This window comes from Lepus europaeus, chromosome 7 (genome assembly GCF_033115175.1).
Source record: "Lepus europaeus isolate LE1 chromosome 7, mLepTim1.pri, whole genome shotgun sequence".
NCBI classification, from domain to species: Eukaryota; Metazoa; Chordata; class Mammalia; order Lagomorpha; family Leporidae; genus Lepus; species Lepus europaeus.
Window position 1 is genome coordinate 28,758,044 of NC_084833.1, and position 23,305 is coordinate 28,781,348.

The following is a 23,305-nucleotide window of genomic DNA, read 5'->3' on the forward strand; positions in this document are numbered from 1 at the left end:
TTGTCAACATCAGCTGTGGCATTTGAAGGAGGAACAATGACATTGCTTCCAAATTAAACTCCCTACTGTGGTGGGGAGAGGAGCTAGGCTGCTGAACAGGCACTGAGGCAATCCATGGCAAGCATCTGGGAGATGCTGGTGGCCGTCTGTGGACAATAGGCACCATGAATCTGATAACACCAGGCACCCTAAAGGAAATGGCTTGCCTCCACATTGTGTTTTAAAGGCAAGCAGACTGCGGACCATTTTCTTGTTTGGTCTCTCTCCTTCTGCCTCATGCTCACAAGGAGCCAACTGTTACTGAAATGAACCCTAATAATTGCTGAGGAACCCATAATAGGCCTAACTTTCAAAGAGAGTCTCCACAACTTCCCAAAACACTATGGAATCTGGAAATACCTATGCAAATCTGTGGGAGAGGCAGAGAAGAACTAAAACCACCACAGATTCCCCGTCGGAAGCCTTGAACTGGCCCAGGAAAGGTCACCCGATTACAACAGGTCTCGTTTTGCTCCCCTTCTTTTAAATGTGCCTGCTAAGTACAGCTCATCTGTGTAATTACAGGATATGAACACCCTTTATGAGGATCTTAAACTGGAGAAGATGGAGCTGCCTCCCACCCCATGGCACTGATCCAGGGAGGCAGAGAGGGGAGCAGGAATGACTGTTCCATGTCCTGGCCTCCTGCCTTCCCACCAAAAGCCCACTGCCCCAGGAGGCTGTGAGACATCGAAGCTCTCGGGCAGCTCCTGTCCCCACCCACTTCTCAGTTAGTGACATCTCGCTGCCCCTGCCCCATGCACCTTGCCCCTGCAAAGCACACAGGCAGCCTATACACACACACACACATATACCTTCTCTGAAATAAGAGGAAGTTTAAGGCCAAAGGGTGGCAACTGCAGCTCCCGCGGCACAGAGCTGCAGAGTCACGTACACAACAAGGAGCAGCCTCCCATTTCTCACCTCCCACGTCTGTCACTCTCAGACTGACCAGCTGCAGCTGGCAGGACAGAGCAGAGAGGCCTCCCCAGAGTCCCACAGTGAGAGAGCCATGGGGACTGCTGACCAACGTGGCTTCAAGGGAGAAGTGACACATGCTGTACCCACCTGCTGCAGCGCTGGCCCCTGGGGCACAGGCTGGCTCGGATCCACGTATGACAAATCAAGACAGATGAGAAGACGGGCTCCATTAACAGATGACAAAAGAGCAGCAAAGGGGCAAGGAAATTTGCCCAAGGTGGCCAAGGTAAAAGTCAGGTTCGCAGATGCCTAATCTAGAAAGTTCCCCAGTCGCCACCGAGGCCAATCTGTGGACTCCATGGAGACAGGCATCCAGCTTTTGCCACCTCTTGATCCTCAAGCCTAAGTTCACTGCTTCAGACAAAGATGTGGGGAAAAGGAACCTAATGAGGCATGAACTGCCTGCCCAGTGTGGTGCCAGGCTCTGGCATAACAAGCACAGGTAACCCTCAGAAAACTCCATGTGAAGATCCGAGGAGGGAAGTAGCCTGCCCAAAGGCACACAGCTAGCAAGCAGCAAATCACTAAGTGCTGTTGGGATTCCCCAGTCCATCCCCACTCAGCCATGCTATCAAAGTCAGCCAGAAAACCCGAATGGAAGCCCCCAGTCAGGACCAGCAGTCCAGAGAGTTCATATCAAAGCTTACGTTTCATGCCCCTGAGATAGATCAGCTGCCCTAAGGAATGTTAGGACCACATTTGATGGGGCAAGAGGAGCAGGGAGGGGAAGGCACAAAGGAAGAAAGCACAGATGGACTCCTTCACACGCTGTGTGACCTCGGCAAGTGGCTTGACCTCTCTGAGGCTCCATTTCCGTCCACATGAAATGAGCACGCAAACAATGACTATCTCAGGGTTGGAGGAGTTTTAAATGAGTAAATATTTATCAAGCACTTGGAACAGTACCTGGCAAATAGCAGGCACTGCCTAAGTGCTTATTCAATAAATAAAACACTGTCCTCATTATTTCCAAATAGCCAAGCTGCAAGAGCAATGGGGACACAAGCACCCTGGCCTCGGCTTCTGGAGACCTCAGCAGCACTGGGAAAAGATGCCACTGGGAGGTAGAAGAAGCCACTCCTCCCATTGTGATCACAGCACCTTCAGGTCTTGCCCCACTAGGCATTGGGGAACTCACACCTTAGGTACTGATCCTTTGCCTCTGAGGAGCAGGTCCCCCAGATTTAAAAAGTCTTCCCACACTTTATACAGCTTCTAAATCTTCTAAATCTAGGGGCCAGCACTGTGGCGTTGTGGGTTAAGCCGCCATCTGCTGTGTCCTAATCCTATATGGGTGCCGGTTTGAGTGCCAACTCCTCTGCTTCTGATCCAGCTCCCTGCTAATGCACCAGGGAAAGCAGCAGAAGATGGCCCAAGTGCTTGGGCCCCTGCACTCACATGGGGCACCTGGAAGAAGCTCCTGGTTCCTGGCTTCAGCTTGGCCTGGCCCTGGTATTTGCAGCCATTTGGGGAGTGAAGCAGCAGATGGAAGGTCTCTCACCATCTCTCTCTCTCTATAACTTTGACTTTCAAATAAATAAATGAATTTTATTCTAACCTTTTATGACAGGTGCAGCCACAATCCTGTCACAGATGTGGAAACTGAGGCTCACCCAAGCTGAGTGACAGCCACGGCAGAACAGTTCACAGGTCAGGGAGACCCAGACCTAGCAAAATGCTTCCAACCCCAGGCTTGGCCCACCATAGTGCCTGCCGGGTCATTGTTTATTCCAATGTATTTCAAAATGTGGACATTATGAAACATGCTTGAAAACCTATACCCACACAAACACACATGGTAAATGAGTGACATCAGCAATTCCCAACTGCTTGAAGAACAGAATGCTCCCTTGGAGACCGCTGTCCCTTGCTCCTATTTTTTTAATGACAGCACACTTGCTTATATATTATCATAAATGTAAACATTCACATAAGTGTATAACATGCAAGGCAAAAGGCCTCCTGCTTCCCACGTCACAGCAGAGAGAAACTCTTGCCGGTAAAAGTGTTAGAGTTCTGCTTGCACTGTTCCAAGAGCTACAGACCCTGGATGACTGCTGAGCACATGAAATGTGGCAAATGCTATTTGAGGAAATGAATATTCATTTAACTTTTAATAGCCACCAACGTGTTCTGCACACAGTATTTTTTTCTTCCCTCTTAATAAAACATCATGGCTATCTCCCCATTTCACTAGATTTTGATCTATTTTATCATTTTTGGTGGTAGTTAACAAGACTATTTCAGGGCACATTCTCAGAAGGCAAACTGCTGAGTTGAGGGGCCCAGAAATTCTGAGCCAGCTTCACTCTAGACTCTCATTTCCACCCCACCACAGCTTAGAAACACCACAGCAGAAGAGGGGTCAAGAGTCACAACGCCTGCAGCTTCCGAGGGGGAGCAGGCACATGGCTGTACCACCGAGGCTGTGGACTCAAACTCTGGCCTCAGTCATCACCCTGCCATTCACTCACTATGGCAGACAGGAAAAATCCACCCTCCCAAAGATACCTATAGCTATGACTTCACATGACAAAAGATGTGATGCGCTTCGGGGTCCAGATGGCCCATAAATGTAATCACATGGATCCTTGTTAAGGGAGATGCAGAGGACTACAGACACCTATAGAGGAGAAGGCAATGTGCAGACCGAGGAGGGAGAAGGCCAGCAGTCATTAGAAGTCACCAGAATTTGGAAGAGGAAGGAATCGGATTGTCCCCCGGAGCCTCTGGAGGGAGGACAGCCCTGCCCCACCTTGATTGTGGACTTTTGGCCTCTAAAATTCTGAGCGAGTAAGTTTCTGTTGCTTTCAGCCACAGAGGCTATGTAATTTGTTACAGAAGCCACAAGAAACTAATACAATGGCCTTGAGCTACTCTGAATGGCAGCTTCCACATCTGCAAAGTGGGAACAGGAAGTTACCGGGGAGAGTCGTGGCGTGACAACCGGAGATATTGTCTATGAAGCACGCGACATGGTTCCTGGACTATCCAGGTGCTAAGCTAAGTTCAGTGGAGGTTCCAGGCTAAGGCCTAAGAACCAGATGGTGTCACTTCCAGCTAGACACTGGGCAGGTGACCTAGGATGGGTATTAGGCTTAGTCATGACACAAGTAAAGTGGATAATAAGTCCCAGTACACAGTAGGTGCTCAATAGATGCTACTTAGTGTCTATTTTTGTTACCACCATCACTACCACTGCTGTTTATGAGTCTGTTCAAACTGCCCTCACAGGATACCACAGCTGGAGCCTCTGATACAAGAGAAGTGTACTTTCTCATGGTTCTGCAGAGTGGAAGTCCAAATTAAGGGGTTGGCATGTTTGATTTATCTTTTGGTCTCTCTCCTTGGTGTTTAGAGGGCCACCTTCTCACCAGGTCCTCTCATGATCTGTCCTTCATGTACTTGTTTATGCCACTGACATTTCCCTTATATGTACAGATCTCTGCTTTTTTTAAAAAAAGATTTATTAGCCGGTGCCGCGGCTCACTAGGCTAATCCTCCGCCTTGCGGCGCCGGCACACCGGGTTCTAGTCCCGGTCGGGGCACCGGATTCTGTCCCGGTTACCCCTCTTCCAGGCCAGCTCTCTCCTGTGGCCAGGGAGTGCAGTTGAGGATGGTCCAAGTGCTTGGGCTCTGCACCCGTAAGGGAGACCAGGAGAAGCACCTGGCTCCTGCCATCGGCTCAGCGCGGTGCGCCGGCCGCAGCGCACCAACCGCGGCGGCCATTGGAGGGTGAACCAACAGCAAAGGAAGACCTTTCTCTCTGTCTCTCTCTCTCACTGTCCACTCTGCCTGTCAAAAAAAAAAAAAAAAGATTTAGTAATGTTTTTATTTGAAAAGCAGGGTTACAGAAAGAGAGAGAGACATAGACAGAACTTCCTTCTGCTGGTTCATTCCCCAAATGGTCGCAATAGTTGGAGCTAGTGAGTAGCAGAGGCCCAAGGACTTGGGCCATCTTCTGCTTTCACAGGTGCATTAGGAGGGAGGTAGATTCGAAGCACAACATTCAGGACTCAAACTCAGAATTCTCGAATATTCCGATAATGGATGCTAGTGTCATCAGATGCAGGTTAACCCACTGCACCACAGTGCCAGTCCCCAAATCCCCTGTTGTAAAGACACCATTCCCATTGGATTAGGGACCATCTAATGTCCTTGTTTTAACTTAATCACTCCCATCTTCATTTCTTTATTGATTTTAATTGAGAGGTATGTGTTGGTTCATTCTCCAAATGCCCAAGATGGCTAGGGCCGGATGAAGCCAAAGCCAAGAGCCAAGAACTGAATCCAGATCTTGTGGGTAGCAGGGGTCTAACTGCTTGAGCTATCACTGCTGTCTCCCAGAGGGTACATTAATAGGAAGCCAGCATCAGGAGCCAGAGCCAGGATTCAAACTCAGGTATTGCAATATGGGATGCAGATGTCCCAAGGCTCTGCCAAGTGCTGCCCCTTCATCACCTCTTTGAAGGGAATATCTCCAAATACAGTCGCAGTCTGAGGGCCTGGAGTGTAGGGTTTTAACCTATGAATGTCCACAACTACCACCACCTTGCCTCATCAACATCACAGGAAGTTCTCAATGTTTCACTTCTCTGAGTTAAAGAACTATGGACTTGGGTCAGTATTCTTTCCTGAAGGACCACTGCCGTTTACATTTAGAAAAATGCCCTTTGAAAGAGATTTAAATGGGTAGGTTTGGGGGCTGTAAGTGTTCCCAGCAGTACGTGGAAAGCTGGGGTCCTTGATCCATTAAGTGCCATGGCATTTACAGGATTACTGGGAAGTGGCACCAGCCTGGTTCTCTTGAGTCTCACCTCCCACTGATTTCTTTTTTTTTCAAAGATTTATTTATTTTTTAATTGAAAGTCAGAGTTAAACAGAGAGAGGAAAGGCAGAGAGAGAGAGAGAGGTCTTCCATCCAATGGTTCATTCCCCAGTTGGCCGCAATGGCCAGAACTGCGCCGATCCAAAGCCAGAAGCCAGGAGCCTTTTCCAGGTCTCCCACATGGGTGTAGGGGCCCAAGGACTTGGGCCATCTTCTACTGCTATCCCAGGCCACAGCGGAGAGCTGGATGGGAAGTGGAGCAGCCAAGTCTTGAACCAGCGCCCGTATGGGATGCCGGCGCTTGAGACCAGGGCATTAACCGCTGCACCACAGCCCTGGCCCCAAGCCTCCCATTGATTTCTTTGAAAACCTCTGCCCCCAGCATCCAGGATGTGTTTCTTGGAGAAAGAATGTGTTGTGTTGCTTTTTCCTCATAGCAGCCAGGATCAGGCCTGCAGGGCCAGCAGGCGGAGGAGATGGCTCACTAGGTGGAAAATGCAAATGAATTCCACTCCTACCTTTGACTTTGAAAAGGGAAGTCACATTAGGCACTCAACCTAAAATAAAGAAGTGGGCAGCTTATGACCCTGGGGCTTCCAGGAAAAAGCCATTCTGAGTGTAAATAACAAAGAAGTCAAAGACAACTGAGCCACACTGTCTGATGTGACTGCCTGGAAAGGCCAGTCCCCAGGGAAGTGAGAGAGTCAGTGCCTTCCCCACACACGTGTCAGAAGGTTCAGTAGTCAGGGGGCCCAGCGTAGGACTCCTTCTCCGGGTCATGAACACAGTAATGAGGACCCTCTGCCCTTGTACGTCGCTGTCAGAACTTGACAGATCCATTCTCTAATTCCAGCCAGAGAGATCTCCCTAATGATGATGAAGATGATCAAGATATGCCAACTGGGTAGCAAGTACTTCACTCATATCATCTCACTGTCTAGACCTTGAATGAAATAGAGTGTATCAGACGCATCACATTCCGGGGAAGCGTGCCTCTTTCAAGGGCACTCGTGTCTGGAGAGACAAGTATATGGTGAGTTTCATACTGCAGGTGGCACTTAAATCGCTTGGAAGCTCCTTGTGTGACCCCCCCATGCCCACCCAGGGGAAGGTGCTGTCACCATCCCTATCTCACACAGGAGGATGTGCACACGTCACATGTTTATCTTATCTGAGGTCACACAGCTTGTGAAAGAGGTTGCCCACAGAGTCCAGGGCCCACAACCACTCATTGCTGCAATGCCTTCAGAAGCTCGCCACTGTGCCTACAGGGTGGGGAACACCCAGCCCGCAGGCCTTAGAGACCCACAAAACCATTTGGTCTGGCCCCACCCAGGCAACCATAGGCAGGACTCTATAGCAGGCAGATTTTGCAGTTGATAATTTCACATGGCCCATAAACAATGTTATAAACATCCAAATGGCTCTTGGCAGGAGGAAGGCTCCCACTCCTGTTAGAATAAATCCCCAAGCCCCATCCTTCTACCCTCACTTCCGACCACTCTGCACACCAACTCACTGGGCTGCATTTGTTTCCTCCACTACCACCTTTCCTTCCTGCCCCTGGACCTTTACACATGCTATGCCCTCTGCAGGAAATACTTCCCACCCACACACTCTCTCTCACTCTCGCTTCATTTGCTCAGAGAGGCCCTCCTTGCCCCCACCCCTGCACCAGTTCCTAACACCTGAAGCATACCCTCCCTATCTCCTTTGTAATCTTATCATCATCCACTTCAATAAACAACTACAGAATTATCTGTTACAGTTTTTGTGAGGTTCATACCAGTAGGCACTGTGCCTGTCTTATTGACAGGTGCACTCCCAGGGCTGACTATAGTCTGGCTGACTATAGTGAATCCCAGAGGTATTCACTGAACAGATGAAGGAGTCCACTATCTGCAAGGCACCACTGCACGGAGTCTCAGGAACCCATAAGCAAATGTCAGCCCAGAATACTGACAACCAAAATGACACAGGGCTTCCCCGTGCTTAAATATAGTGGTACTGCAATTTGACCAACCTGAGTTTGAATCCAGCCTCTACAGTTTATTAGCTGGGTGAGTTTCTCACTCTCTCTAAATTGCAGTTTCCTCATCTGTCATATGAATGTAACATTTAGCTCCCTGTTGTTAAGATTAAAATGATGGGGCCAGTGTTGTAGCATAGCAGGTAAAGCCACTGCCTATGATGCCGGCATCCCATATGGGTGCTGGTTCGTGTGCTGGCTGTTCCACTTCCTATCCAGCTCCCTGCTAATGTACCTGGGAAAGCAGTGGAAGATGGCCCAAGTGTATAGGCTCCTGACACCCATGTGGGAGACTCAGATGAAGCTCCTGGCTTTACCCTGGCCCAGTCCTGACCATTGCTGCCATTTGGGGAATAAATCTGCAGATGGATGATTCTCTCTCTCTCTCTCTCCTCTCTTTTTCTCTAACTCTTTCAAATAAATAAATAATTTTAAAAAATAATAATTTAATGGGAGAACTTTGACCATGGTCTGGCCCACAGTAAGGCCCCAAAATGCTGTAGCTAACTTTAATGTTTTTATTTTATTTTTTTTTTTTGGGGGGGGGCAGGCAGAGTGGACAGTGAGAGAGAGAGACAGAGAGAAAGGTCTTCCTTTGCCGTTGGTTCACCCCGCAATGGCCGCTGCGGCCGGCGCACCGCACTGATCCGAAGGCAGAAGCCAGGTGCTTCCTCCCGGTCTCCTATGCGGGTGCAGGGCCCAAGGACTTGGGCCATCCTCCACTGCACTCCTGGGCCACAGCAGAGAGCTGGACTGGAAGAGGTGCAACCGGGACAGAATCCAGCACCCCAACCGAGACTAGAACCTGGTGTGCTGGTGCCAGAGGCGGAGGATTAGCCTATCAAGCTGGGGCGCAGGCCTAACTTTAATGTTTTTATATGGCACTGCATTCTTCACAGAATGCTCTTAGCCTCCAAAGGCAGCAGGTGACTGGGTGTGGGGACATGGGCGGGCACATATGCTGCTGGAGGGAGGACAGAGGGAAATCTGACACGAGCTACCAAAATGACAAAGGTCATACTCTCTGACCCAGCGATTCTATTTCCAGGAGTTTTACTCCAAGTGTGTCAAGTGGATTATGCAACAGGGTTTTTACTGCAGCCTTCTTTTAAACAGTGACAGGTTGGAAATAACCTAAAAGCTCACCAACTGGTTGTGTCATCTAGGAGACCCATACACTGAAATAGTGCACAGCTCTAAGAAAGGAGAAAGTTCTTTGTGTACCAACTGGGTACACTCCAGGGGATGTTTTGAATGCAAAAACACAGAACTGGGTGTGTAATATGCTTCCATGCACATAAAAAGAAAAAAATTAAAGAGAGCACTGACATGTTTCATTGCATGTGCATAAAGTATTGTTGAAAGGATGAAGCAGAAAATGATAGCACTGGCCTTCCCCAGGGCAGAGAGCCTTCTTGGGCTTTTTGAGTTTTTTACTGTTGTTGCTTGTTTAAAGATTTATTTATTTGAAAGCAGAGTTAGAGAAAGAGAGTCTTCTAGCCACTGGTTCACTCCCCAAATGGCAGCAACAGCTGGGGCAGGGCTAGGCTGAAGCCAGGAGCCTGGAAGGCCATCTGGGTCTCCCACATGGGTGACAGGGGCCCAAGCTCTTGGGCCATCTTCCCTGCTTTTCCAGGTGCGTTAGCAGGGAGCTTCAGCAGCAGTAGAGCAGCCAGGACCTATGTGGGATGCTGGCATTGCAGGGGGAGGATTAACCTGCTGCACCACAATGCCAGCCTCACTTTTTTCAGTTTTAAAACCTGATGGAGGGGCTGGTGCCGTGACTCACTAGGTTAATCCTCCACCTGCAGCACCGGCATCCCATATAGGCGCCGGATTCTAGTCCCAGTTGCTCCTCTTCCAGTCCAGCTCTCTGCTGTGGCCCGGGAGGACAGTGGAGGATGGTCCAAGTGCTTGGGCCCCTGCATCCACATGGGAGACCAGGAGGAAGTGCCTGGTTCCTGGCTTCAGATCAGTGCAGCATCGCCTATAGCGGCCATTTGGGGGGATGAACCAACGGAAGGAAGGCCTTTCTTTCTGTCTCTCTCACTGTCTGTAACTCTGTCAAAAAAAAAAAAAAAAAAAAAACTTGATGGGCCCCTGCACCTATGTGGGAGACCTGGAAGAAGCCCCTGGCTCCTGGCTTCAGACCAGCACAGCTCTGGCCGTTGCAGCCAATTGAGGAGTGAACCATCAGATGAAAGACCTCTCCCCTCCACCTCTCCTCTCTCTGTGTAACTCTGACTTGCAAATAAATAAATAAATCTTTAAAAAAAAAAAAAAAAACTTGAAAACACCTCAGTATCTACATTGGTTTCAGCCCCACCCCTTCTCAGATATCCAAAATTTTTTTAAAGATTTATTTTATTTATTTGAAAGACAGACTTACAGAGAGAGGTAGAGACAGAGAGAAAGGTCTTCCATCTGCTGGTTCACTCCCCAGATGGCCGCAACAGTCAGAGCTGCGCTGATCAGAAGCCAGGAGCCAGGAGCTTCTTCCAGGTCTCGCACGTAGGTGCAGGGGCCCAAGGACTTGGGCCGTCCTCTACTGCTATCCCAGGCTATAGGAGAGAGCTGCATCAGAAGAGGAGCAGCCGGAACTAGAACTGGCACCCATATGGGATGTCAGCGCTTCAGGCCAGGGCATTAACCTGCTGTGCTACAGAACTTGTCCCCCAGATATCCAAATTTGAGGATCCACAAATCCCTTATATCAAATAATGCAATATTTGTATGGAACCTGTGCCCATCATCCAGTATACTTTACATCATCTCTAGGTTACTTATAAAGCCTGATGCAACATCAACGCTAGGTAAGTGGCTTTTATATTGCATTATTCAGGAAATAATGACAAGGGGGAAAGATGCATGTTCAGTAAAGTTTTTAGTCCTTGGTTGGTTAGATCTGCCACTATGGAGGGTACACTCATTTAGATAAATAAATAAAGATAATATTGACTTCCCTGAGCCTCTCCCCACCAATTGAAAAAGGCAAAAAAAGAAAAAAAAAGTTATATGACGCTGTCCGATTTGTTCAGTCATTCCAGCTGTAAGGAGATCAGGACTCAAATTTAACTTTTGATCCCTAGTCGGTGCCCTATCAATTATAATTCATTCCTCTTTTGTTCATTCAACACAAATGTATTTATTCAGCACTAATTCCACAGAAGGAGCTCTCTCGAGCAGGGACATACGGGCTAGGAAATAAACATTAGTAGGAAAAAAAGGATAAAAAGAAGAACCAGGGGTTTTCGAATCTATTTGCTTGTTTATTGCACATCACAAGCTAACCAAAGAGGCAGAGTGTGAATGTTCACAGTGAGTGAGGCTGGCACGTGTACAGAGTGAGCCTGTCTTCCCAAGGCAATACCTATTTAGTTGAAAGGCAGCCCCTACTTCATCCAATCTTATTTTTGCCATCTAAGAGTACAAATTATTCAAAGAAAAGCCACAAATCCAGATTCTTCAGACCGTGAAATCACCTGATTTCTCAGTGTTGACAACTAACTCATCAGACCCACCAGCCAACCTATGCTTTTGAGACCAGATATATAGCTGGTGATCTTTCTTTTGTCCCCTAACAGATAGGACCACCAGGCTTTGCAGCTCTTTCACGCACAGCCTAAACCAGGTACAACTTAAGCCTCCACTCACAGCCTCTGTGGTCTGGGTTTTATTGACTAGCCAGTATATTAAGGGCTTGGCCTAGCTGATGATCACGATTATCTGATAACCATGATTATCTTTTAACACAGCAGCTATGCTTCCAGTCCCTATCCCAGGAGATGCACCCATGGGCACCTTAGAGAAACTGGACAGGAGCTTAGGCCCCCAAAAAAGCAGATTTTCAAAAGCAGCAGGTCCACTTTGTCAAATTCATTGCTTACCATGGCTAGAAGGGCCATTATAAATACTACTGCTGATTAGCTTAAGAGTAACAATCTCCTGTCAGAGGCTGGCCAGGATGGCCAGGACAGTGCCAAGCCTCTCTTTGCATCTGTCCTCTCAGTTTATCTCCAAGCTAAACCAATGAGTTAGGTTCTACTATTCCCACTTGGCAGATGAAGAAACTGAAGCACTCAGGATTCCCTTGACCAAAGACAGAAGACCATAGTGTAAGAGGTTCCAAGAGCCAAACTCTATGTGAAACTAAGGTCCTGAACACCACCGTGGGTACCGCACATACCGCACACTCCTTCCCTTCCTTGGCATCACCACCAGCAGCCTCCCTCACCCAGCCAGCGATCACACTGTCCCTTACAGGAAGGAAGCTTCCTTTCTTTCTGGCACTCATCAAGCGAGCTGAAGTCAATGCCTTTTTTACTTGTTCAGTGTCTGACCAGCCCTAACCAAAGGGACGTTTTCTTTAAGCAAAGTCCTTGCCTATCTTGTTCACTGCTGTATTCTCACATTGAGCTCAGTGCTGGGCATACTCAATTCATATTTTTAAATGATGGTATGAAAAAAATGACTTTCAAGTCTCCAGGAAAAGTGGCCTTTTCATTTCTGAGGGACCAGAAAAATTCTCTTCACTGCTTACTGAGCTCAGGTTCATCTAGCATGATTATACATAGGTATGTGGGCCTGGCCCACATGGGCAAGGAATCCTGGGTCTGTTTGCCAGTCATGGAGCCTACAAGGCTGGCAGAGTAGTGGTGTAGTCTGCACAGGCCAGCATGCTTGATTAAGGACAAATCTTCACATCTCATTGCCCAAAGGATGGACACTGAGTCCTACAAGCAAGAAAAGGCAAAGGGTAAAGTCTGGACCATGGTCAAAGGAACAACAGGAAGCATGAGGCAACTTTCTCAGGGCTCCACTGGAAATCAAGTATGGACAGAGGAGTCTCGGAGTCCAAATGTGTGTACAGTAATAAATATTAATGCATACAGGATGCAAGCTCTATTTGCTGAATGCCCACAAGACTCAGAACATTGACAACTTAATTTCACCTAAGAGTTATATCATCACATCATTGTGTCACTCAAATCACTATATAATCACCAGGAAAATCCCCTGCTTTGGTACAAGTTAAGCAAAACTGTGGGAAACAACCACACTTCTTATTTACTCATTGGAAGTCCCACATTATGAGTTGAGTGTCTTGGAGTGCAAATTGTTTGGGTGTGATCCAGAAACACCATCCACAGTAAACCTGCAGTGCCCACCCAATGATAAGCCAAAAAGTCTAGACACAGCCGGTAGCTAAGACTGACCATAATAAGAGCAATTACATTTCTCACGTCATATATATAAAACCGTAGTGGGTAAGATGGCAGTCAAAAGCTACTGTCTGGCAGCCAACCAGAATCTGAAGTGTGGGAAAATGTGCTCTAGATTAAAATAGGGTGCTTGTTAAAAATGAGCTTGACTCCCCTCTCATTGCATAAAGAAGATGAAAGGCTTTTTCATAGGAAAATGAGATGAAGGGAAAGGTATAGAGTCAGGTATACAGAGCACTGAAGAGGGAAGCAGAAAACTGGGCGAGCGGGGGGCACAGAAAGGATAGGATAGACTCATGGAGGTCATGTGTCCCATTCAAGTCTGTTTAATGTAACCAAAAAGGTCTACCGCATGCCAGGATCTGAGGAAAGAAAGGCAGGAATGGGCAAAGAACAAAGGAGCTGCCCTGAGGAAGCTCAGGGCCTCCAAGGAAATACCCACAAGGACTACCAGAAACTCAACTGGATGTGAAGAGGGATGTCTGGGACAGCATTGAGGCAGAAAGCTTAAACCACATTCTAGAGTTACAGGACAGAGCTAATGAAAGGGCAACCGAAAACTCTGGGTTCTTCCTTTCCCTTGCTCAATACTCTGAAGAACATAAATACTGAAAATGGGAAAGGAAATTTAGAGAGGGGGAAAGTAGGCTTTCATAGGTAAGAGCTTTCAAAGTTGAAGGTGTATGCAAGGTCTTCCCTGTGAAAGACCAGGATAGGGTGAAAAGACCATGCTTTAACAAATGTCTGTGAGCACCTAATACCCTGGCCACAAAGATGAGCCACATATGGTGCCTCCCAACTATAAAAATCATTTTGGGGGTCTGTACTGTGGTGTGGTGAGGGGTTAAACCTCTGCTTGCAGCACCAGCATCCCATATGGGCACCGGTTCAAGTTCCAGCTTCTCTACTTCTGACCCAGCTCCCTGCTAATGTGCCTGAGAAAGCAGCAGAGGCCCTTGGACCCATACCATCCACATGAGAGACCCAGATGAAGCTCCTGGCTCCTGGTTTTGGCCTGGCCAAGCCTTGGTCATTGCAGCCATTTGAGGAGTGAACCAGCAGATGGAAGATCTCTATCTCTCCTCTCTCTCTCTCTTTGAAACTCTGACTTTCAAATATTTTTTTTAAAAAATAATCATTTCAAAATGGGAAGAGTGATTGGTCACAATTGAAGAATGACAGGCAGGTGAAAAGGAGGAATACCAAATTCAGTGCTGGCAAGGGCTAAGGCAGAGAGCATGACCTGGGTGAGAGAGCCAATGGGGACTCAATGAGGTGGAGTGAGATGGGATGCAAACTAAAGAGCATCCTCAATCTTCTTTCATCTTTAAGAAAAGCTGGAGACCTGAGTTTACACGTCCATGCTCCCAACTTTTAAATACTTGGAATTTTTTTTCAAAACATGAGGCAAGCCCAGCATTGTATGTCTGATGTCAAAGTGTGGTGCATGGGTTGCTAGTTCCTGACCCTTACATTGTGCTTAGTGAAGAAAAATGTACACAGCTCATGCCCATAAGGGCAAAAGGAATGATGAGGAAATAGACTGTGAGGCTGCAGAGGTAGGCCTAAGATAAAATGAATACAGTCCTGGGAAAATCATTGAACCAATAAAATCAAACACCTATTATACCACTCCTGTGGCATGATATTCCCCACCAACACAGCACTGTACAGTGTTTACAGCTCTCTGTCACGTTATCTCATTCGATCCCTCTCACAACCCTAAAAGGCAGACATTGTTCCTGTATCAGAACATTTAAGCAACTGGCCTGTGGTCTCAACCATGGAGGGACAATGGAAATCAAGGCTAGGACTTGTGGTTACCCAGATTCTCCAAGAGAACTCCAAGCTATCTTCATGACCTCTCCATTACTTACTTACGGCAATTCCCCCTTATCTGTAGGGGATATGTTCCAATAATACCAGTCGTGCCTGAAACTACCGAAAGAACTGATCTCTACCTATACCATGTGTTTTCCTATCCACACAGGTCAATGTCAAGTTTAATTTATAAATTAGGCACAAGAAGAAATGAATAACTAATAGTAAAATAGAACAATTACAACAATATTCTGTAATAAAAATCTGCACTTTAAGGACATTACTAAGTAAAATTAGAGTTACTAGAATACCAAGACAGTCAATCTAATACCCAAAACAGCTACCCAGTGACTAATGAGTGGGTAGTAAAAATAGCATGGATACTCTGGACAAACGACTAACTCATGTCCTGGGGGGATGGAATCAGATGGCATGAGATTTCATCATGCTACTCAGATGGTGTGCAATTTAAAACTTACCAAGTGTTCATGTCTAGAATTTCTTATTTAGTATTTGTAGACTGCACTTGAACACAGATCACAGAAACCATAGATAAGACAAATATGCTATATATAGAGATTCCTGGGCCCTCCTCTGGTGCTTCTGATACATTAGGCCCTTCTAGACATCTTCCAGGTAATTCTGAGGTACAACACTGATCTAGATCGATGTCCTCACCCAGGGGTGACTTTGCCCCCAGAAGACATTTTTGGCAGTCATTACTAATGGGGGGAGGGGAGTAGAGGAAGCTGGGAGGGCCTCTGGTGAGTAGAGGTCAGGGACACTGTTATACACCCCCATGGTGGGCAAGACAGCCCCAGCACAAAGAAGCTGAACCCAAAATGTCAACAGGGCCGAGGCTGAGAAACTATAAGACTCCAGTGCCTGGGAACGCACACTGCGATCTGAGACTCAGTACGATGGTCGTCACCTGACAGTTCGCCAGAGATGGAGGCCCAGCCCAGATCCACTGAACAGAGCCTGTGAAAGAACCAGATCTCTTGGTGACCCCTGCTTCTCCGAGCAGCTTGGCTCTGCTCTACACTTCTCCAGCCACCACAGAAATGTTAGGACAGAAAGGACTCTCGGTGGCAGGCCAGACTCACTGTTGTGTAGGTAATTAGGAAAACTGAGGTCCAGAGTAACCAAGCGACTTATCCCTGGTAACACAGCTTGTCACGCACAGCTGAGACCACATTCCCAACCTCAATTCCCCAGACCTGTGTGGTCTCCCAGGTTCCAGTTAGGATAAAATGTGGGCTTATTCAACCCCTCCGCCTCTCTGCGAAAGCGCTACTGATGTTTGGGAGTGGGAAGGTGTCACAAAGGCTTTTCGGAGATCTGAAAGGAATCTGATGTCTTGAACAATTTAAAAAAAAAAATTATCTCCAATCCCACAGGGGATTACGGTGTCTGCCCACTAATTCTGCCTCCAGATACTAGGTAAGGAAAACACGGTGGCGTCCGGCAGCCAGCATGATGAAGCAGAGTTCTCCAAAAAGAGAGCAGCAAACAGTGCGGTCTCCCCAAAACAGCTGGGGAATGAGGCCAGAACCAGCTCTGAAGGAGAGCTGCAAATTACACAGGGACGTAAAAGGGTTTATGCACAGATTTACCCTGCCGGGGTCACAAGCAGGTTGCGACAGGGCTTGAGGCGGCTCATTTCAGACCATTACAGACACACATCGCAGCCAAGGGGAAGACTTCTGCACCATTGTCCTTGGGAAGAAGATTTAAAAAAAAAAAATAAAAAATTCTTTCATCTCTTCTTCCAGGCTCACCTGAAGCTGACACACTCTCCTGTTCTGAACCAGCCAAAGGAGGCCAAAGCGGTCCCTGAATCCTCCTCCTTTCTGGAAACTCAACTGCTGTCAGAGATGATTTCAACAAAACCCAGGACTTGGCCTGTCAAAAGGAACCAGCAAAGCTGGAGGAGGCTCTGTGCCCAAGTTAAAGTAAGGAGAGAAGCAAGAAACGGGAGGTGTAGCTCACCTCTGGCACCCAGAAAAGTGAAACTTGAACACTGAAGTAGGCAAGAGAGAAACTGCACCGACATCTCACAACTGAGAAGAGGGGAGGAGACCAAATACACGAGCAAATATGGAATTTTATGTAGTACAGAATCATATGCAATGTATATGATACAAAGAGTTAAGATAGGTTGTTTGGACAGTGGGAGGAGTGGATTTTTACCAGATCTTCCCATAGGCCTTAGTCAAGAGAGGAAGAAAGAGAGGGGTTGGGTGAGTCCCACCATTCTCCAAATCCCCTCTGGGTTACTCCACTAGGTAGCTCTCCTGAGGCTAACAGGGCCAGCTGACCGCAGCTGTGAGTCTCTGCTTTTTAATGAAGCCAGGATATAATAATATCATTTATTATCCTACTATAGAAATGTAATACAAAAGGATGGGAGGGAAGGCAAAGAGTGTTCTCTACACATTTGAAAAATACATAAAAGCCTCTAAAATCCCAGAATACGTTTCAGCTGGAAACATAGCCAGTTTAAAAAAAAGCCAGCTTAAATTTAATAGACCGTTTAAATTCCTAGTTGATGGTAATTAGAGAGCAAGCAGTATTTCTTTAAACGCTGCTAGACAGAACTTAATCCAATTTAGGTAATCACTAACCTTTACTTTTTTCCTCTCTCCCTCCCCTAAATGAAATCCAAGGTTGATCTACAAAGGCCATAAATTGGCAAAGCATAAGAAAAGAATATTTAAAGAGACAGAGATTGGGTGACTGCTGCCTCAAAGGGCCAAGTCCAATTAAAATGGGAACAGGTCTCACAGGCTCCCTAATTTATATTGATTGTAAACCAGTTCAACATCAGAGAAGGCCCCCTGAGGGAGGGGAGCTACTGACTTCCTCCCTTTCCCCTTTACATGAAGGGAAGCCTTTGACATGACAGGTTTCCCCTCCCAAGCCAGAGCTACCCATTCTCTACAATACACCCAGGTCTGGACTGTCTTCTTCCTGGGAGGAACTACTATCAGAACTAGCCAGACTGTCCCTCCAGTCTCCATTGTTCATCCATCTCCTGTCTCTTCATTCTAGAGTCCCTGCATGCTCTGGCATTGACTTCTGATCCAAAAACTTCCATAGGAGCTGTTAGGATCTTCCAGAGAACTTGGGACCCTGGGTTCTTCATAGAAGGCCTTCAAAGGTAGACATCAAAATGTCCAGGGAAGGGTAGACATCGTGACACAGAAAGTTAAGCTCTCAGCATCCTGTATCAGGGCACTGAGTCAGTCCCACCCTCTCCAATTCCAATCCATCTTCCTGCTAATCTGCCTGGGAAGACAGCAGATAATGCCCCTAGTACTTCTGTCCCTGCCACCCACATGGGAGGCCTGGGTGAAATTCCTGGCTCCTGGCTTCCCAGCTCTAGCTGTTGCAGGCATTTGAGCAGTGCACCAGTAGATGGAAGAGCTCTTGTTCTCTTTCTCTCTCCCTCTGTTTCTCTACCTTTCAAATAAATAAATCTTTAAGAAAAAAAAAAGCTTTGAAAAAATGTACAGGAAAGAACCCAGGATGTAAGTTTATGACTGTGTGACATTGGGAAAGGACAAACCTCTCTGATCCTCTGTTTTCTCATTTTAAAATACAGAAATAATATCTTCCTTCCCAGATCGCTGAGAGGCTCGAGTACCATTACCATAACTATACCTGGCTCTCAGCAGTTATCCAATAATAAGTAAATAAGTTGGCTCATTTGTTCCAGCTGTGCAAGTTTCAGAGAACGCTAGGATCCACAGGCTCTGTCAAAAATGTGAATTAAATCAAGTTCACCTCTGATGCCCTCTCATTGCTAAGCATCTTCTACACCCCCAGCCTCCTTCTTGTTTTCCTATAAAACAGCACTTTCTACTAATCAGGGTTTAATGCTCTCTATTGCCAAATCCCCAACCCCAAGTCCTGTACAAAATCCACAAAATATTTTACTTCCGAATTTCAGCAACTGAACTATTCATTCACACTAATTTGATAACAAATAACCATTTCTGTGGTATTGTCTAAACTTAGCATGCATTTACACTTTGTACACAGTCAGGCAACTAACTCCATGACAGATACCTTAGGAATCTTTTGGATAAACTTAGGGGCCATTTTTTAGATCAATCCTGCATTGGTGTAGTTCTGCAAAAAGGATTAGAAGGAAAAAGACATTCAAGAAAGATTTCCACATATTTTACCTCGCTAAGGGCAGTAGAAAAGAAATGACCACAGGCAAATAGACACACCACACGCACTCCTACAAATCATTAGAATACAAATATCTGAAGGAGGGAAAAAAAGGGTGGGAGAATTCACAAAGTGCTTACTGAGTTCCGTCTTCTCCAAATAAATGGCTTTAATGTTGAACATGCATCAAGTAAATGGGCAAGCTGAAGTGTGGACTACCAGCAGATTTTCAGATAGTCAGTGTAACAGTTTTTGAAGGACAAGATTAAATTTTTTTCAATCACTGATTCACATTTGCTGACATAAAAAGGAAACCACCAATTTAATCACTAGTTAAATCAACAATTGAAGAGAGCCTGAGGAACAAATCTGGAATCCATTCTCAACTGAATTCCTGGATGTGTGTGGCCTTAGACAGAAGGATGAGAATTCTCTAAGCCTCACTGGTGTCACCTGAATGATGGGGACATCATGGCACCTGCATCAGTGTTAGGATTCCATATATAATGCTATCCAAGTCTCTAAAGGCAGAGTTTAAAACATCACAGGACCTCAAGAGGGGTTTGCACTTTTCCCTCCCCTCCTTTTTTTTTTTTTTTAACACATATTACTGAAATTGCACCCACGGAAACAAATACCTGCCCACAGCCAGCCCTTCTGCACCAGAACAAAATGAGTTCCCACCGGTGAGAAACAAGCCAGTCTAAATGAAGCTGGGAGAGATAAGCTACCCTAGTTTTCTTCTTTTATACCCTAAAGGTTCCAGCTGTTAGAAGCATCAATAAAACACTGAAAGAACAATGGCTGGTGATGAAAAACAAGACAACTTTGTGGATTGACCAAGCCTGGCTTCCTTCTTCTGCAAACCCTGCTTCCACAGAAGCAGCTTGGAACTGCACCCTTGACTGGATTCCAGGGCTCTACGCTGCACACTGCACCCGGAGCAGACCAGCCAAGGTCGGCACAGAGCAGCACGGCAACCTTCCTCTCTCCTCACCAGGCGCTAAATTTCAAATGCCGCTAAATGAGTTTCTGCAAGCTCCATTTCCCCTTCCTGACTCGCCAGCTGCTTCGTGCTCTCAGTAGCAGCGCCTTGCACCCAAAGAGCCATTCACCAGAGCTCAGCGCTATGACATGTAGCCCTATGCAGGGCATGAAATGTCATAGCTGCGACCTCGCGGAGGTCAAGACCACCAAAAGGAGGTCAAAAAACTGCAACCTCCGAGGCTTGCTCAGCGAGCGTCCTGGTGGGAGCCTGGGCAGAATAGAGTCAATCAGCAGGGGGGCCTGCCTTGGTCCTTAGCTTGGGTTGTCTGAATCTGCCCGTATCCTCTAGGCAACATCAAGCCCGCCCAGGCAGGGATGTCCGGAGACTCCAGCCAGAGCTTTTCGCATGCGGGTTCCCGGAGCAGACTGGTGTGCAGCTGAGCTGCTGAGCCTGAGTTTTCTGTCCTGTGGGGCGCATCGCAGGACTGTAATTGAAACCTTGCACACCGCAGGCTCGCAGTGGCGTCTATAAATACTCGCCGCCTTTCTGCTGACAAACAAAGCGCCGTCTCCCGGCACCGCGGGGGAAGAGGCTGTGGCGGCTTGCGATCGAGGGCTGGGGGTGGGCACAGCCTGGGGAAACCCGTCTCGCCAACCAGGGAAGCACCCCCGGGCTATTCCTGAAGCGCGATTCACTAGGCAAACAGCTTGGCGCGCACCCCGGTGGCAGCCCCTAGAGAAAGGATCGGAGGGGGGTGGAGGAGAGCTGCAAGGAATGGTCCGAGCCGCCCACGTGGGGCTCCAGAGCGCCCCCTGCGCGCGGTGAGCCTGCTGCGCGCGCACAGTAGGCGCGCAGAGGAAGCCTCGCCAAGCTAACGCGGCCGCGAAAGATAAAGTGGAAAGGCGATCTCGTGGACGCCCATGAGAGCTGTCTCAGGGTTTCTTCTTGACCTTTCCCTGCGGGGGTCTCCTCGAGCTGCGACCTGGCCCTCCCTAGCCTGCAGAGCGTGCATGTCCAGCGGCGCACGAGACCAAGCGGCTTCCCCCTCTTCTCCTCTCCCACACCTCCGTTCACAAAATACGAAACGGCCAGGAAAAGGCTGTTTCAGGATGCCACTTTTGCCCAGAGAGAAGAAAAACAAAAAGCAAATACGATCTGCAGCATCATCCTCCCCACCCACACGGGTCGCTCGCCCACCGTGAACCGCCCACTGAGCGCGCGACCAGTCCCGCAGCCCGCCCACACCGTGGTCCCGCTCGCCAGACTGCAGAGTCCGATCCTTAACCAGGATGCGGGATCCCCACCAAGCTGCCTCCCCCAACCCCTGATAGGACGCTTTCCGCAACCACCACCGCCAACCCCCGTGCTCTCCAGATTGTTCCGAGCGATTTGTTTCTCCGTCCCATGAGTTCGGGCCCTCCCGGGGATTCCCCCACTCACCCCACTGGGGTCTCCGGCGTTAGTCACCCCGTGGCACGCACACCGGGCGCTCGCCTCTGTCCCACACTCCGCGCGCCAGGGAAAAAGTTTCCGGTCTTACTGAGAAAGTTTTCTCACCGCAGAGAAACGAGCGACCTCCAGGAGGGGCTGTGGCCACTGCGCTCTCCCCCGCCCCCTTCTCCCAGCTCTGCCCGCCGCCGGGTCGGTCCAGCCTCGGTGCCTCTCCGGCTAGAGTCTGCAGACGCGACGGGCGCGGAGCTCCTAGAGGCCGGCTGGTGACACGTTTCCCTCCTCTCTCTCGACTCACGGCCTCCTCCCCGCCCCCTCCCGCCTTTCCTGTCCCGTGCACTTAGCTGTAGTTTCTCCCCAAGGGTCCTCACCGTCTTTCACCCCATTCTTCTCCTCCGCCCCTGCAGCTGGGGAGAGGGGGAGAGGGCCCCTGCATTTACATCGAGGGCAACAATTTGAGGAAATCCTAGCTCTTTGACTTAAAAAGTCGGGGAGGATGCAGCAGCTCAAGAGAGCTTGGTGCTGCGTTTGTCTCACCAGAGAGGAGATCTGACCCCCAAGATGGGAAACTCTGCCAAGAAGCCAAGAGCTGATTCTGCATCTCTTTAAAGGAGCTGGGCCGGGCAGAGTAAAGGTCTAGAGCCGGAGTTTGTTTCTTGGTCGTGTGTTTTTCCCGGTAAGAAACAATCCCCAGACCAATTCCAGAAGGTGTTTTAAGTGAGTTCATAGAAATGTAATTCAAGTGAACTCTATGTCTGCCTCAGATTTGCAAAATTCTTTGAAGTGCCCAACTTCTGTTTCGGACTGCAGCTTTAATGAGTTGGAGGGTCCTTCAAAGTTTGAAACCACAAAAAACCAACCAATCCAAACATGAAAAACAATGTAAAAGTATTTTCAAAACTTTTTTTTTTTTTTTGGCAGGTGTTGAGAATTTGATGCAGCTGTTTGCAAGACTCGCTGGCTTGCATAATTTCACCCTATGGCTGAGCAGGAAATCATTTTAAAAGGCTGCCCGATCACATATCACACATAGGCTTGGAAACCACAGTGACATTTGTTGAAGAAAAATATGTACAAGGCACTTGAAAAGTATGTGGAAAGTGGAATTAAATGGTAAATGAAAATCCATACATACGAGGGATCTTCAAAAAATTTGTGGAAATGAGTATTATGCAAAAACTATGCATGGATTTTATCCTTTTTTGCACTAAAATATACATATCTTTTAATTCCACTTTCCACGAACTTTTGAAAGTACCAAGTATGCGTCAAAACGAAGCATAACCATGACCTTACAAAAGTTATGTTGTTGCTGAGGTAGGGTTGATGGCACCCCATGGGTGTCTCACTGGTCCCATGACATTAGATAAAAGGAAAGTATTCCCAACAGAAACCCCAGGAGAGGAAAAGCCTTTAAATGTCATCCCAGGAATCACAGACCAGGAAAGGGACAGGCCACATGCCTGGGGAAGAAAAGCTTCAGGTCTCCAAAGCAGCTGCTCTGGGGGCTTACAGATCAAAGGCAAGAGCCAGAGACAACCTCCTCCTCTTCCTAGAACGCCAGCGCTGGCCACGTTACTTAACTTCACTGAGCATCATTTACGCCTGTGCAGATGGGGGTACAAGTGGCTCTTAGAGCTGCTATGAGGATTTAATGAATTCAAAAAGAGAAACCGTCTAGATTCCCTGCTGGATTCCAAAGATGCCCAGCTATTACCATCCTCAGGCCTGGGACATGAAAAAGGAGCCAGTACTACAGAGCTGTA

General features: G+C 47.8%; 1 protein-coding gene across 8 annotated transcripts in view; it reads right to left on the minus strand.

Annotated features, from left to right (window-relative positions):
• Window positions 1–23,305, minus strand: part of PRR5L (proline rich 5 like) — a 172,370-nt gene that overhangs the window by 64,396 nt on the left and 84,669 nt on the right. For 3 of the 8 annotated variants that reach the window (XM_062196298.1, XM_062196292.1, XM_062196299.1), the window contains exon 1: window positions 21,531–21,770. The exons of 3 other annotated variants lie outside the window; for them this stretch is intronic. The gene's annotated coding sequence lies outside the window, so the exon portion shown is untranslated. Of the gene's footprint in view, window positions 1–21,530; window positions 21,771–21,910; window positions 22,056–23,305 lie in introns of those variants that run through there. 2 more of the 8 variants (XM_062196297.1, XM_062196296.1) reach the window with 2 other exon arrangements.